Genomic DNA, 16,332 nt, shown 5'->3' with positions numbered 1-16,332 from the left:
ATGGTCCTCACTTAGCATGCATAGGATGCAGCATTGGTTTTGATTAATGTATAAAGTCATTTTAGGTAAGCTTCCACTCTACATTTGTGCCAGATTTGCTCCAGTTTGTGACTCTCACAACCTCAGATCCAGTGCCTGGATACGGGTCCAGGTTCTTGGACATTTTATATGTCTGTGTTGTTATGTGTAACGTTGCTGCCTTCTTGGCCAGGTCAGCATTGCAAATGAGATTTTATCTCAATGCTTTTATCTGGTTAAATAAAATAAATAAAAATAAAAATGAGGGGAATCATTAATTGTAGGGTGAAGACTTGGTAAGGTTAAGGGTAAGGGTTAGGGTTATGCATGTGTTGGTTATGGTTAAGGTTAGGATAAGTCTCCAGGAAATGCATGTGAGTGAGTGAGTGAGTGAGTGAGTGAGTGAGTGAGTGAGTGAGTGAGTGAGTGAGTGAGTGAGTGAGTGAGTGAGTGAGTGAGTGAGTGAGTGAGTGAGTGGGTGGTTATTCGTCATGGAGTTGGAGTTGATTTCACCAGTTCCTGAATATGTGTCTGGCTGTAGTTCTGGTCCAAGTGAGATGATTCTCTTCTGTGTTGAATTTGTCTTGGCTGTGAATCTTGGAAAGTGTTTGACTCTGGAGTTGATGCATTTTGTTGCTGTGTTGAGGTGAGATGTGTGAAAAAATGTCAGGAAGGAGAAGTATATGTCTGCGTTGGGGAAGGTGGTGCGATTTCTCGTATGGTGTTTTTTGGGTTTCCGGTTCCTATTGCTCAGGCCAATGGAAAATATCACAAGGGTGGGAAGTCCTGATTTTGAGGATGTGTTCAACTCTGGGTGATCATCTAGTTGGACTGATTGGTTCCTAGGGTTAGGGTTTGAAGAAACAGTGTTGTTGGCCCTTTGGTTGTAGCTTTTAGTGATTATGATCCTTGGCTTCTAGCGCTCTATGCACAATCCTTGAGGCAGATGTAAACAACAACAGCAATGAGGATTGCTTTCACCACTAACATAAAAAAAAACAAGATTGGAATCAGCGTTCAGTCTCGCATTGATTGACAGATCTATAAACACGCAGACTAACTCTAGCTTGGTCTCAGACCTCTGAATGGCTGACGCCTCGGATCATTTCTAGCAATTGCAATTGATCTGGTGTTGTGTTCACTGACAGCGATTCACCTAGAAGGATACAAACACATCCAAGTCAATCAGAGCGTTGTAGGTGGTGCAGCGGACTGAGTGACAAAGTCATCAAGAAAAGGACTGATCATTTGACTTGGAAATGCTGACTACATTTTTACCAAACAAGTTCATTTCAATTAATGATTTTTGCAAAAAATGGAAGAAAACGAGGCCTATAGTATTACATTTGATTATCTGAGAAACCGTGAATCACATTTTGTTCATCTTTATATCCTCCTCAATATTGGAACATATTACAAATGTACAGTTTATGAAAGTAAAACTAAATGGAATGGACTTTTAGGAGGCTGTGGCTCAGTGGGAAGTGTGCTGGACTTCGAACCAGGGGATAGCAAGTTCGAGTCCCACTGCAGTCAGCATGTCGTTGTGTCCCTGAGACACTTCACCCCAAATTGCTCCTGTGGGGATTGCCCACAGTATTGAGTATGGAAGTCGCTTTGGATAAAAGCGTCTAACAAATGACATGTAATGTAAATATATTTGAACATACACTTCCATGTGAATTCAATAATTGCACCAATTCATGTTTTTTAACTAATTAAAGACTAGTTATTTACTTGCTGAGCGCTTTAACACTTTCCCTTTGCAGAATATTGGTGAAACATATGTGAGCTTCACGACAGGCCTCACATTGGAGCAATGCAATGTATCATTATCTCACCATCAGAGCAGATCTGTCAGTTTTTGTAAATTTGCCAGCCACCTTAGCAGATGTCTATCAATATAACGACTCTCCTGACCCTGAAAAAGCTCAGACTTAGTACGCCTCCCACATCCACGAGATAAATTATACCCTGCGTGAATTAATTAAACTCCATTAAAAACCTTCATCGACATCTGCCGCTGCAGCGAGGCTCGGCCGGCTTGTCTTGGCCTTTCTCCAGCCGGACGCCTCTTCAATTTAACTCCAATTTGGAGTTGGTGGATGTTGGCTGACAGTTTGAAACTTCTCTCTGGGATGCTGATGAGCGTTTTCACTCCTGTGAAAAGGAAAGTAATTCTCTCATCTGGACAGCGTTGCAAATTGCGTAAAAAGCCAATCTGATCAAGATAATGGCTTGTGAAGGAATGAGATTAGCTCCCTTTTGTGAGGAATCTGATTGTGTGGATGGGACAGTGGCATATCAAGTGCGACCTTGTGGCAGGGCCAGTGGAGGAAGTACTTAGGCCTCACATATGGGCAGCATTACTGACGCCTTTGGCAATGTCGGAGCTGTTTATTGTCACAGGTTAGGCTGTCAATGTCAGCTGTTAAAAGTGGCCTCTGGTTACTTAAGTTAGACAGCAGACAGAGATAAAGTAAAACTAAAAAGAGCCTTAAGACTCAACTGGTTTAATTCCAAGAGCAGTCAACGTCAGAGTTTGCTATCCGAATTAACAACTGACTTTGTTGTCCGCTGCAATTTGATCTGAATCACCACATCTGTAGTTTAGTCATCGATTCAAAAGGTTGAGGTTTACTCTGATGGCTGGCTTTACAGTCAGGGAAACAACAAAGGCAATTCAAGTCTTACAGTGGGTTTACTATATCTATAGTGGTGTTTAATATTTTAGCAAAGATACATCTCCGGGGATAAACACAAACACAAATGTTAGGGGTAAAAACATCTAGTAAATCTCAGTGCATCAAACAAGCTGATTGGTTGGTTCAACTGAAGTGGACACATTAATGTTGTAGACAACATCTGTTAAAGAAAGCAGCCCTGTCAACACAACTGTGCAGGCGTGCTTATACACACACGGAGAAGCATGTTCAGTGTCAGAGAGGTCAGTTGAAACGTGTATCTTGGTTGTTAATTACAGCTCATTATAATGTATAACACATGAACAATGACATTTGTTACACAACTGATTTTGTCCCCAACAACTTACATGTCTAATCTTGTCTAATCTATATATAGACGACCTCCTCCATCACTATGAAGCATCCAGGAGTCTCAGGTCTTCTGGGTTGGGTCTGCTCTCTGTTCCGAGAATAACCACTAAACATGGAAAAGCAGATTTGAGTTATTATGCCCCAACAATTTGGAACAAACTGCCTAAATCGTGCACGTCCGCCGAAACACTTCCTATTTTTAAATCCCGACTAAAAACGCACCTATTTGCCACTGCTTTGAATTGAGCTGCCCATACTCACACTACAGTATGCCTTTTCAGTGATGTATTCTGTACCTGCTGTGTTTATTTATTTATTTTATTTCATTACCTTTGCTTATTATGCCTGTTTTTAAATGCTTTTTTAATAATGTATTTATGCTATATTTGTTCTTAAATGTCTTTTGCTTTTAATCTGTAAAGCACTTTGAATCGCCACAATTGCCTTGCCTTGTCTAACCACTGATTATTGTTTTAACTCATCATCCTCACATGGTTTTTGATGTAATGTTGTATTCACTGTATACAGAAAAGGAAAATATGATATAATATAGCTTCTTTCTATTGGGATCCTTTGGCTGTTGGTGTGTGTTTGACTGTATGAGCACAAGAGACTGTGGAGACATACTCACCTGGATCTCAGACTTTCTCAAAAACAGGCGACAGAGAGTTTTTGTTAACGGGAAACCGTCTGGATGGTGCCCAGTTCTCAGTGGAATTCCACAAGGTAGTGTCCTGGGTCCTGCACTATTTGTCCTCTATATCAACGACCTACCCGATAATGTGAGCTCCAGGGTCCAGATGTTTGCAGATGATACTAAAGATCTCAGAGAAATACAAAGATGGTCCGAGTGTTGGCAGCTCAAATTCAATGCAGCAAAGTGCAAAGTAATGCACTTAGGTTTTCTGAATAAAAACTATGAGTATAATATGGGTGATAATTCAAACACTATAAACCTATCCGAGACTCAGAATGAAAAGGACCTTGGTGTGAATGTTGACAATACCCTGACATTTAGTGACCATATCCGTCGGGCAAGTAACAAAGCGAATGGTATCCTAGCAATGATCCGCAGATCATACATTTATTTGGACTCTGACGTAGTACGTAGTTTCTCTCTTGTACGGCCACTCCTCGAGTATGGGAATGTCGCTTGGTCCCCCATGTACAAAAAGGATGCTGAGCTCATCGAGAAAATACAGAGAAGGGCAACGAAGCTGGTTCCAGAACTAAAGGACCTACCATATCAAGAACGACTGCAAAGTCTTAAAATCCCGAGTATGAATTATAGAAGGGCGAGGGGAGATATGATCGACGTTTTCAAATATCTCCACAACATCTACAAAACATCATGCCCACTACAACGGGATTTTCACACCATAACTCGTGGACACTGCCTCAAGTTGAAGAAACAGTACTCAAGACTGGCTATCCACCGCAACTTCTTCAGCCTGCGTGTGGTTGACTTGTGGAATGATCTGCCAGAAAGCGTTGTCACATCCAAGACGGTTATCTGTCTCAAATCCCGCCTCGACCACAACTGGTCAAACATCACCTTCACTTTGGACTATGTGACTGTTGCCAGCATCCATAGTAAATAAAGAATCAGTGATCTACTCATTTATTTATGAGCGACTAAAAGGCCTTAGGCCTATTACAGCCGTATCCTATTGATTGATTGATTGATTGAAGAGGACACAGAGGATAAGCACATATTGCAATTTAGGTACACATTGTGCACCATCGAAGTAACTAGAATAGCGAAGATTTCAAAACTTGACACTGTTCAAGAAATGGCTTCTTCATGTGATATCACTTTTGTATTCATCCACGCCAGTTGCGGAGGTGATGACACGCGTTCCCTGGCCGTATTCGAAGCATCGGGACCGAGACCAAGCATGTGGGCTGCCAAAATAGTAAATGTTTGTAATAAATTCAAACACAATTTCCACACAGTAAGCTGGAGCTTTCATTTCTCCAGGAGTGTGTGGTCACTTTGTGCGGTTTATAGCCTTGGTTATCGGCAGTAAGACGATAACACATTACAGAGGTCAAGTAGGTACAGTCGCAATAAATCTTCTTGATTACTTGTCTTGAATTAATTAAACACAGTATCTCTTTTGTTTCTTTGGTAATTGTCAATACTGAAACGGTGATAATGCTCTCTGAGGAACACAATGGAAAAGCTCATCCTGCATTGTGTAAAATCCTGTCATGTTATTACTCATTTAACAATCAAATCGGTTCTATGTTTACTTCCACTACCAATCTCAGTACACTTTAAGTTATGCTATCTTGCTAAAACAACCTCAGTCTTGACTTGTGATGACATCATCTGTGGAAGAAGACAAAATCAATTCCAGGCAAAAACGAGTCAACGTCTGAAACTGCCAGAATGTCAGGTTGGAGATTTGCTCCCACCAGTGGCAGCACTTCCTATGATACAGTCATTTTGGCTTCTGAGATGTTAGGCAAATAAAGCAATGATCAGATAGCATTCCCTTCAGAGCAGATATCATGTGTTTGAAACCTCGTCTCTGCTATCTGCTGGACTGGACACTTCAGTGTGGGCTTGTTTTTCATCTCTGTGAGAATGAGCTAAATAACATCCATGCAATGCTCTGTCACTGCAAGCCTTATCATATTGATTATAAAGGTGGAAGCTGATGTGTCTGTGGTTAACCTGTCACTGTCTTTTCCACACTCTAAAAACTAATTAATAATGATTTTCTTTGTTGAGCCAAAGCATTTGTTTTTAGAGTGCATGGGAGAGTCGGCCTTGAGAGAAGGAATAATGTGCCAACAAGCCCCTTTACAGCGCTGCTGGCACTCCGCTGTAGTGGGTCAGATGTCATTTATATCTATTTGAAACTGCTGACAAAGCATGAACACACATGCATAGTACACATACATTGAATGGCTCTGCGTGTACAACATTAATCTACACCTCCGTTGTGTGGAGAGGCTTATAGAGCGAGGCTGATTCCCTGAGACAGATCCCGACGCTGTGACATTATAAACAGGCTCCATGAAGAAGAAGAGCATCGGTAATTGTTGCGAGGGGTGGAGGGACAAGCAGTCGGAGCGGCGGGCCTTCAACTGGCTGAGTGTGTCTCTGTGCCTGCCTGTGATAATTAAAATGAATCAACCTCCCCCAGTTGCAGTCAGCAGCAGAGCTGTTATTACTTGTCCTTCAGCTGAAAGGCTCGTGTTGGCCACAGAGCTGAGAGCTTTTGTTCTGAAAGCTGAAATATCTGGGGTCCGGCCTGGGAGGGTTTTAGCAACTCGCCTTTGGGAAATGAGCTATCTAAGCGACACATGCAAGAAACCCTGACATTAATCTTTAATTAAGGCCTTTACAATTTTGGACGACACGCCCGGGAGTATGAGAGTTACTGTTGGGGATAGATATGAGCAGAGGGGCAGAGGGGAGGCAACACATTATGTCTCGTGGTGAGCTCATTTTGTCTCATCAAAGTCAAGGTTCGGTTAATCTGTAAAGACTTTGCCTGGCTTTTTTTATTTAGCTTTCGCATCCCGTGACACACTGTAAGGTAAGCTTCGCATCCAGGCGTTTTCCTTTTTTCTGTTTCAGAAAATAGATAAAGATCCCTGGAGGTAACGGTGACACATGTGCAGTGAGGCGGTTTTGTTTCCTACACTCTGATCCAGGTTGCTCTATATTCCACAGTTTCTGATGAGAAGACGTCTCGGCGTAACTGTTAGTGAACATATCAAGGTGACTGCTGCTTTCGCTCCACAAATTGTTTTCCCCCTCCTTATTTTTTTGTTAATTGGTCATGTATCTATTGTTGAAAGAGCCAAACGATAAACCTGCTGGTAGAACCAGCATGAAACCAAAGCTTTTCTTGTGTTGTGACAGCTGCTGCCTTTGTGATGTTCCACACAAAGCCCCCAAGGCACAACCTGTTTCATTCTGGCTGAAGATTCACATGAAAAAAGACAAGTCTCCTATGAAACAGAACGGGACTCAGGTAATTGTTTTGATTACTCCTTCCCCTGCTCCCAGTAGCAAGAAGGCATTACAAAGCTGACAGTGGAGGTTTAGGGAAGAAGGGACCTAGTGGCAGCACATCTCCCTGTGGCAAGATGTGTTGGCTGGCAAGAACAAGAGACAGATGCGAGGATGGTGGTGGTGGTGGTATAAGGGGGGATGGGGGGGTCACACCTTTTTGAGGCTAAGCAATTGGGAGCGATTAAACCCTCATTTGCCGTAGGGACGATCTACTCTGAGGAAGGAGCTGGCTCCAAAGCGCCTGCAGCACTGTTCCTTTTATCTGCACTCCCCATGAAGACCCTGTAAATACCATGGGAGTAGTTAAAGTGAAGCACACAGTGTTCTGCTGGGCTGGTTCACTGTTAATGTTCAACACTGCAAATGAAAGGAATTTCTTAGGTTGTCTGCACCACTGCGATGGATCATCCATGCCATAAGAGTGTGGCTTAACCCGTGTAATTACACTTGTGACCTACACAGTTAAAATTGTCCTTTTATTTTACTGCATGGACCAGCTCTATCCTCCATTCTCCACATGTTCGAACTCAATTTGCATATATTTAGTTTGCAAAGACCTGGAATCCCATGTTAAATTGATATGCATTTATATAGATGTCCGCATGCACCCATCCACACGCACTTATACAGAGGCAGAGGCTCACCTGCTCAGGAGGACTACCTTTCACACACATTCCAGGTTCATATTTGTATTTTTTCCTCTACTGGGACATGTCTCCATGCTTTAATGTTCAAACGTTTCTTTATGTTTCTCATACTGCCTGTGCTGCAGCAGTGTTACATAGTGATGTCACCATGTTTTAAGTAAACCAAAAAGAGTCCAATGGAGGCAATTCAGGCGGGAGCAAAACTCCGCCTGGAGGAAACTTTCAAGTAGATCCATGCATCTATTCATTAGGCTAACTCATTTGAAGAATATTTGTCTTGTGCACGGAAGAAAGTGTGTGTGTGAGTGTGTGTGTGTGTATTAACAGACATAACACACACTACACTGCCTGTCCCAATGTGCTGTCAAGTTGCTCTTATCGACGCTCTTGATCATACCTTTAAAAGCTTCAACGCTTTATTTATCCTCTGAATTCAGATGATTCTTTTATTTGTAATCAGACGGAAATGTCACTGTCCCAGACCCTGCTGCGTTATTGCCTGTCTTTCCTTATAGGGAGGGAAGGGGAGCGCTGCAGTTAACACCCTGTGTTTACAAGCTCAGCAATGTATTTATCGTCTGAATATAAAAGTGTCGTCATTTGAAAGCCAAGAGTTATTTTCTTTAAAAAGGACAATAACACACATTTTTGACTTAAATACAATATTGGAATGCGCCATTGCGATGGATTTTGTTGAGGTAAGATGTCTTGCCCAAAGACACTAGACTAGAGTGTCTGGGGATCGAACCACCAATGCTCCAAAGTGATTGACGACAGCTCTACCTTCTGATGCCCCAAAACAAAGGAACAAAATATGATTAAATGCTTGAAGCGCTTTCATCCTCACCTTCTGCCATTTCCATCGCAGATTTGGCAGACAACAATCCTTTTGCTCTTCCCATCAGGAAACTGGTTCAATACCAAGCGGCGCCGGCTGGCTGGGGCCTTCAGGTATCCATCGACTCAACAGCCGAGAGCAAACCTGAATGCTGAGAGGCCCCTCCATCACTGGGAGACACACAATCACAAGTTCCTTGCCAAGTTATTACCAGTCATTCGTCACTTGCACCTGCTTCACGTTTCCCTGCCTTCAACTTCCCTTCAGCTTCAACACTTTTAAATCCCTGTACTTACCCATTCGTCTCCTCATCGCACTTCTTTTCAGCTTTTTCCAACATGTCTTTTATCACCCCCACCTCCATTTCCGCTGCTTAGCTCCACCTCAGCCGGTGCACCTGGCTCATGTGAGTCGGTGCTGGAAAGGCTCCAAGCGACACAAAATGTACTAATCAAAACCTATTGACAGGCTTTGATGCTACACTGTGCTCGGAAACATATTGCGCTTGTACCTTGAGAGGAGAAAATCAAATCAAGCGGGCATGTGGTCATTGTTCTTTTGCAGCACACACAGCTGCTGCTTCTTAATAGACGGAGAGTGAAAGCGAGTACAAATCCCACACCAGAGGAAAATTCCCAGAGGATGGAGAGTGCAGATGAAAGGCAAATAAGGCAATCCACACAATCTATATCAGCCTGTACATCATGTGGGGTTTTGGCCTCGGTGAAGTTACATGTGAGCAGCACCATGGCAACCACAGCAATTGATTGGCTGATGTCTCATGCTGTGCACAGAGCAGGTTAGTTATGTGGGGTATTGGTTTTGTACTTGCTACCCAGGCTCTTTCATAGCATGCATTAGCTGTGGTTTCTCAGGTGCCCAGCCGTCATGTACGCTTACCTTCCATTTGGTTCTGGATGACTTTGAAGGACAGGAGATGGAGAGAGGAGGGGGACGACTGTGACTAAACACTCAGGGTCTCTGCTGGAAGCCTGAAAGTGTCAAATTGGACTCCATTAGGGAAAATAGCCTGTATTTTAAAAGTCAATGAACCTTCAATTAATGTGACTGTTCACGGATCCTTTCCTTTCTTGTCTTCTAAAGTTATAATGACATTTTCTCATATTACACAAAAAAAAAAACTCTTTATTCTGTATCCCTACAATGTACAGTATGCATTGTTGCGATTGACAACGTGCCACATGCTCTTTATTAAACATACATTTTGCAATTAGTGCGGCACTGTGAACGGCCGATCTGTTCAATAGACAGATGATGCTCCCCTTTGAGCTGAAATAAGATCTGCTTTATGAAACCCTGTGACAGAGAGAAATAATCAAGCTGTGGATCTAAGTTTTGGGATTTAAAAAATGGTGCTGTGTAACACTGAGCTAGAATATTTGAAGTTACCCTGGGAGTGATTATTGTCTGTGTGTTCCCATTAAATTCGTACAAATCACTTGTTGTTTTTGCTTGGTTTTCACCACTTCCTTGAACGTTTTTTACATAAGCCATTTATTTATGTAAATTCTTGACTCCTGGGAATACAAATCATTAAACTAACATTATGATTTGTGTGGAAACATTTCAAAATTAAGATTTTCCTTTTTTTCTTGATCCTCCTTAGCAACAGTCATTAAAGTCCTTGACAGCGGTCTGTACTACTGGATTACCAACGTGTCACATGTTCTGAATTGACCAATCAGAATCGAGTATTCAACTAAACCCTGTAATAAAAATGTTTGTTTGTTATTGATGGCCATTCTAGTTCAGTGTTACACTGAGCTAGAATATTTGAAGTTACCCTGGGAGTGATTATGGTCCGTGTGTTCCCATTCAATTAGTACAAATCACTTGTTGTTTTTGCTTGATTTTCACCACTTCCTTGAACGTATTTTACATAAGCCATTTATTTACGTAAATTCTTGACTCCTGGGAATACAAATCATTAAACTAAGCTTTAGGCTCTTTTAACTTTTAAGGTTTTTGCCTGTATGTTAAATGTTTTCTTACCGTATCAAGTGTCTGCGTATGAATGATACAGATGAAGCTCAGGTTTCCAAAGAAATACGATCATGCTGTAAGAATGTCCCACGAGTGCTGTAAAAAAAGAACTATCAGGCCTTGGGTAGTCCATCCATCTTCTCCCGCTTATCCGTGGTCGGGTCGCGGGGGTAGCAGTTCCAGCAGAGAGCTCCAAACTTTCTTTTCCCCACATCAACCAGCTCTGACTGGGGGATCCCAAGGCGCTCCCAGGCCAGCGAAGAGATATAATCCCTCCGCCTGGTCCTAGGTCTACCCCTTGGTCTCTTCCCAGCTGGACTTGCCTGGAACACCTCCCTAGGGAGGCGCCCAGGTGGCATCCTAACTAGGTGCCCGAACCACCTCAACTGGCTCCTTTCGACGCAAAGGAGGAGCGGTTCAACTCTGAGTCCCTCCCGGATGACTGAACTTCTCACCTTATCCCTGAGACACCAGCCACCCTGCGGAGAAAACCCATCTCGGCCGCTTGTATCCGCCTTGGGTAGTGTCAAGTATAATTTTGCCGTGAAGTATAATTAAGTTAGCTCAAGGCTGTAGCTGACCCCAGTTTATCTATTTATGCATGAATTGGTCAACATTTTAGTAAATCATGATTATTTACAGTTCAGCAATGGATTTACAGAAAACAGTCAACTAAATGACTTTTAAAAAGGTTTTGCAGGGTGACGTTAAAATACAATTAATGAATACCTTATTTAAGATTCTGTGATTGTTAGTTTTTCCTATAAACATGATGTCTTGTTGCAGTTAATGCAATCTTAAGAGGTTTGAGCATATTATAGATCAGGACAATAATAATAATCATAAAATGGTAATTATTTTGGCTAGGATAACTGAGGGATAGTTTCTTTTAATCCAATGCCAAAAAGACATAGATTGTTGTCCTCTATTCAAATTGGAGAGGCTGTGATCACTGTGAAGAGTAAGTTAGCCTGAATTCAGCGTTCCGTATATGTGATAACACCTGGGCATTCACTATTTATAAACACAATTTACTTGTTACACAGGCAATACAAGTATACAATAACTTGCATTTAATAAATGACTTAAACGCTGCAATCTTCCAGAGTGATTTCATGTCTGTTGTCCTTGCTCCAGATGTCTCAACGTGCCTTACAGTGGCGGCGCTAGGGGGTGGCTACTTGGGCTCAAGCCCCGGATGTTTTCTAAAAAGCCCCGTATGTTTCACTTAAAAAATTTTTTTATTTTTTATTTTATTTTTAAAAACGTCTCGGGAGTAATGTGCAGTACCGGAGTCCACCAGAGAGGCATCTGCTGCGGGACATTAGCCTGCGTACTGCGTAGCCTGCCCTGAAGTAGAAGTGATCCTTCCTAGTGCCTGACGAGTTTTAAGCTAATAGCCTATACAGTTATGGATATTAGAAAGTTATTGTCATCGAAGCAGCCGGCGCCACAAGCTGCAGCAGCAGCAGTATCAGCAGCTGACAACAATGTCATCACCAGCAGTCAAGAAATGGATGATGTTTCAGGTTTGTTAATCTAATGGTGATATCTGCCCTCTGGCTGACTGAGTAAGAAGTGAAAAAGAGTGATGTGACATTAATGTTATAGCTAGTAAACATGGAGTAACCACACTAAGTATACCCTTATGTTAGTATGTATACAGAACATGACTAACAATTATCCTAAGATGTAACGTTAACCCTTCATACCTCAGTCTACTTTTAAGACACTAAAATAACGTATTCCATTTTTTATTTTGTTTTCGCGCGTGGAATTATACCGGCTCTCGTTTCAGTACACATAACAACGGAACTGACAGGCAACCCTCTGAATCAGACTCCGATTGGCTGTGACTGCATCCACTCAGAGTGTCCGATTCAGAAACGTGACTCTTACACATTTTTTACGTCACAAACAAAGATGGTGGATGAGAATAGATCTATAAAACAATAAGCAATGCGCCAGAATCAAGGTGAGACCATCCTTTAAAACTCTACGCACATTCACCTTAATAAGTAAACGACTATTTGAGTGAGTTAAGGCATTAGTTTGCTTCATTAAAGGGTGTTAATGAGTGTTCTCCAGTGCCTTTTGTCCGCTTTAAGGTGTTATTAAGGTAGGGTTAATGTTGCTCTCAAAGTGCACGAGATTGATGCTTTCAACTTCAATATTTAAAAAAAATCTTCCTGGGGGAGCATGCCTCTGGACCCCCCGAGAGGAGGCGACGACCCCCCTAAAGGATGTTCGGTCCACCCCCAGGCAGGGGTAGCACTGTACCCCTGCACCCCCCCCCCAACAACTCCTGGGCTAATCCCCGGATCTCCTACAATCCTAAATCCGCCACTGGTGCCTTATATAAGGAATGTTTCAACCTTCTTGATAAATAACAAAGGGCATGTTTCTTAAAAGAGGATAGTATTCCCCCACGCTGCATCTACACCTTAATTAGATATGCAGTCGTAAAAAAACATATGAATATTACAATTAATAATATATGGCTTTGGCTTTTGGCTACAGTAAGATCTGAGTCAGGGTTGCTCTCGCTGCAAGTTTCAAGGAACTGCAAATGTCAGTTGTGTTTTTTTTTTTACCCATTTCAATTTAAAATATAGGCTGTACTTTCTACTTTTATTCATAAACATTTTAAACAGTGAAACAAAGCATGTTCAAGACAGAGAGACAATATTTTTGAGTGAGGGTCATATATGTTGTTTTTGCCTTTAAGGTATTCAAACCAATTATCATGTACGATGGCCGACAGGTGCAAACACTTCCAGTAGGAGAAACATTGTGAACATATAAAACATGTGCCAAAGCGTTTTGTATTTGTAGCATTTCTTTTATAGGGCAGCGGTTGCCAACCTGCGGGCCGCGGCACCCTAGTGGTCCGCGAAGGCATTGCAAGTGGGCCGCCAAATAATTTGCAAAACATTATGATTTGTGTGGAAACATTTAAAAATTAAGATTTTCCTTTTTTTTTCTTGATCCTCCTTAGCAACAGTCATTACAGTCCTTGACAGCGGTCTGTACTACTGGATTACCTACGTGTCACATGTTCGGAATTGACCAATCAGAATCGAGTATTCAACTAAACCGTGTAATAAAAATGTTTGTTTGTTATTGATGGCCAGATTCTTTTCTAATTAAAATAAAAAGTAGTAAAGTAGAATTTTATTTAGCTTCCGTATTGTATAGGCTATGGTTGAATGTGGGCCGCATATCTTTTTTAGATTCCTAAGTGGGCGCTGAGTTGAAAAAGGTTGGGAACCGCTGATCAAGTGCTTGAAGTAACACTGTGCATGTTTTGTTTGCACACGTTGTTGAATGTTCTCAAAATGCTGCTTATGTGTTAGAAAGTCGGTGAAGATGTTTTGGCATATTTGTGTTCTTTATTTAAATCGTTTTTGAAACTGCAGCGCATTTCTCCTAATGGAAGTGTTTTAGTCCATTGTGTTTGTACCTGTTGGTCACCGTCACAATATGTTGTGCTCCTTACACACAATGCACCACAAAGTCGGCATTCATTCAATCTAATTTAATTTCGAATACAATATATACAGTACAACATTTGAAATGATACGTGTAAAAAAATATATGTCATCTTACAATACAGTACCATTTAGAGAACGATGGAAAGTAAAACAGACACGGAAACAACATCGTAACACACTCGCTCCACTTAACAATACACAGCACATGTGAACTCCGACCAGTTGTAAGGTAGTATTGGTACGCTTCTACAAACCCAGTACAATTTAATTAGAAGAATCTGGACAATAATTCATTGACATCCTGACCTAAAAAAGCAGTTGTTTTATCCACTGAAAGATTTTTGTTCATGCACTTTGTACATGCTCCACTGGAAGACAGCTCACATTTCATATAACTCCAACCACATGTCATATTCACATTCATCATTTGCTTGTAACTTTTGGGGGATCGGACACTTAGAGCCAATATAATGAAACAAACATGTACATGCCTGCAAGTGGTTTACAACCCTGTTCCCTTTTTTCTCACAGAGATCTAACTACTGTAGTGTTTGATTTTTGACAAATGTACAGCGAGGATGGCCATTTATTAGCGGTAGGTAATCAAGAGAGGGAGATACATCCTTCAGTATTAAGTCAAACAACTGATCCTGTGCACACTGTTCCCTCAAGGCCCCAGTATGGATTGTGGTTTCAAAACATGCTGCCAATAGCAAAGAGTGCTGTGCGCTGCAGTTTGCTGACATCCAGTTAAGGAATTTATGCAGATTCTGTTGTGATCCCAGGATGTAAATCTGTCCATAAATCTGCAGGGTGCTGCTTGTTTTGGCTGCCATCTTGTTTCAAATAAAGATCACACAGCAATTTCTCCTCGAAAACTACCAGCTTGTTTGGACACAAGCCCGATCAAAGCCATCCATCACACTTGTGAAACAGCTAAATGCCCTGCGGTGACATCGTGTGTTTATAGCTCATAAGCAGGTAATACTAGGCTAAATTGGCACCATGGTGTGCGTCGTAAAGAATAACACAGCACATTGTAGATTGTGTTTCCGAGCGTCATCCATTCAAACAACATCCCCCTCCAAGGAGCTGATCCATGCAGGTCACGGAACCATTCACCAAAATGAATAGCGACTTTCCAAGGGAAACGCAGAGGAAAAACAATAAGCTATATTGTGGTGTTGGTGGTGGGCATTCTAATTTCATTTCAGATAGCACATGGGGGATTTGCTGAGGAAGGAGTTTGAGGTGGCGGTACAAGCCAATCTGCAAAAGGTCTTGATCTGTGACACTGAACAACACCTTGAGGGAAAACACGGAGCAGGTGGCTATCGCTACAGGAAAGCTGAACAAAGCGTCATTAAACTGTCGCTGCATGCTTAATGACGCTCTGCTTCCACCTCATGTTCTTTAAAAAACATCAGTGTTGTGTAAACATTCACCTCTTTATTGCATTGGTGAGCGGCTTCTCGATGGCATTCAAAAGTAGAATCCGTCACTGATAGGTCAAATAAACATGGGACATGACGAGGGTTTTATCAAAGCATGGCACTGAATCGCTCCGTGGCTCACTGAGATGATGAGTTAACACGTGCAGCGTTAATTCTCATTGGCTGTATTACAACGTAAAGCAAGGTGGAAAACTCGTAAAGGATCTTCAAAGGAAAAGCAAGTTTCCCTAAAGCAGCGGACTGCATGAAGCGAGAGCAAAGATCACAGAGGCAACGATATAGGAGCAGAAACATTGGAGTAGTGAGAGCGCAACATCGGGGAAAGAGCTAATTGAGATCCTATAGCTTCAGGGGAGATGTTGTTTTGCTGGTGTAGAGAGTGAGGCAAACACAGACCAATTTACTGGGGGGAAATTGTGCTGTGTTGAAAAAAACAAGAGACCTAAGAGCAGACCTTGCCCATTCTTCAGTGTGCAATCTAATCTCAGCTCTTGGAGAAGACGGGAGAAAACAAACATTGTTCTCCTGTCAGCAGCCCTGACAGAACAAACTGTACAGCGCCTGGAAAAGAGCTCGGCCCACTCACACATGCTCAAACACAGCGAGAAGATGATTAAAACCAGGAGAGAATATTTGAAACTGAATAAAAGTTAGTGTGACATGAGGAATATTAAAGGCAACACTGACCTCTGCTACTTCCCTGGGAAATAATTAAGGGCCAAATGGGGACATTCTCACGGAAAAGATCCTGGAGCTACACTTGCAGGCTTAGTATCAGTCGTGAC

Source organism: Gymnodraco acuticeps, unplaced genomic scaffold, assembly GCF_902827175.1.
Source record: "Gymnodraco acuticeps unplaced genomic scaffold, fGymAcu1.1, whole genome shotgun sequence".
NCBI lineage: Eukaryota > Metazoa > Chordata > Actinopteri > Perciformes > Bathydraconidae > Gymnodraco > Gymnodraco acuticeps.
Note: the sequence above shows the minus strand (reverse complement) of the source record.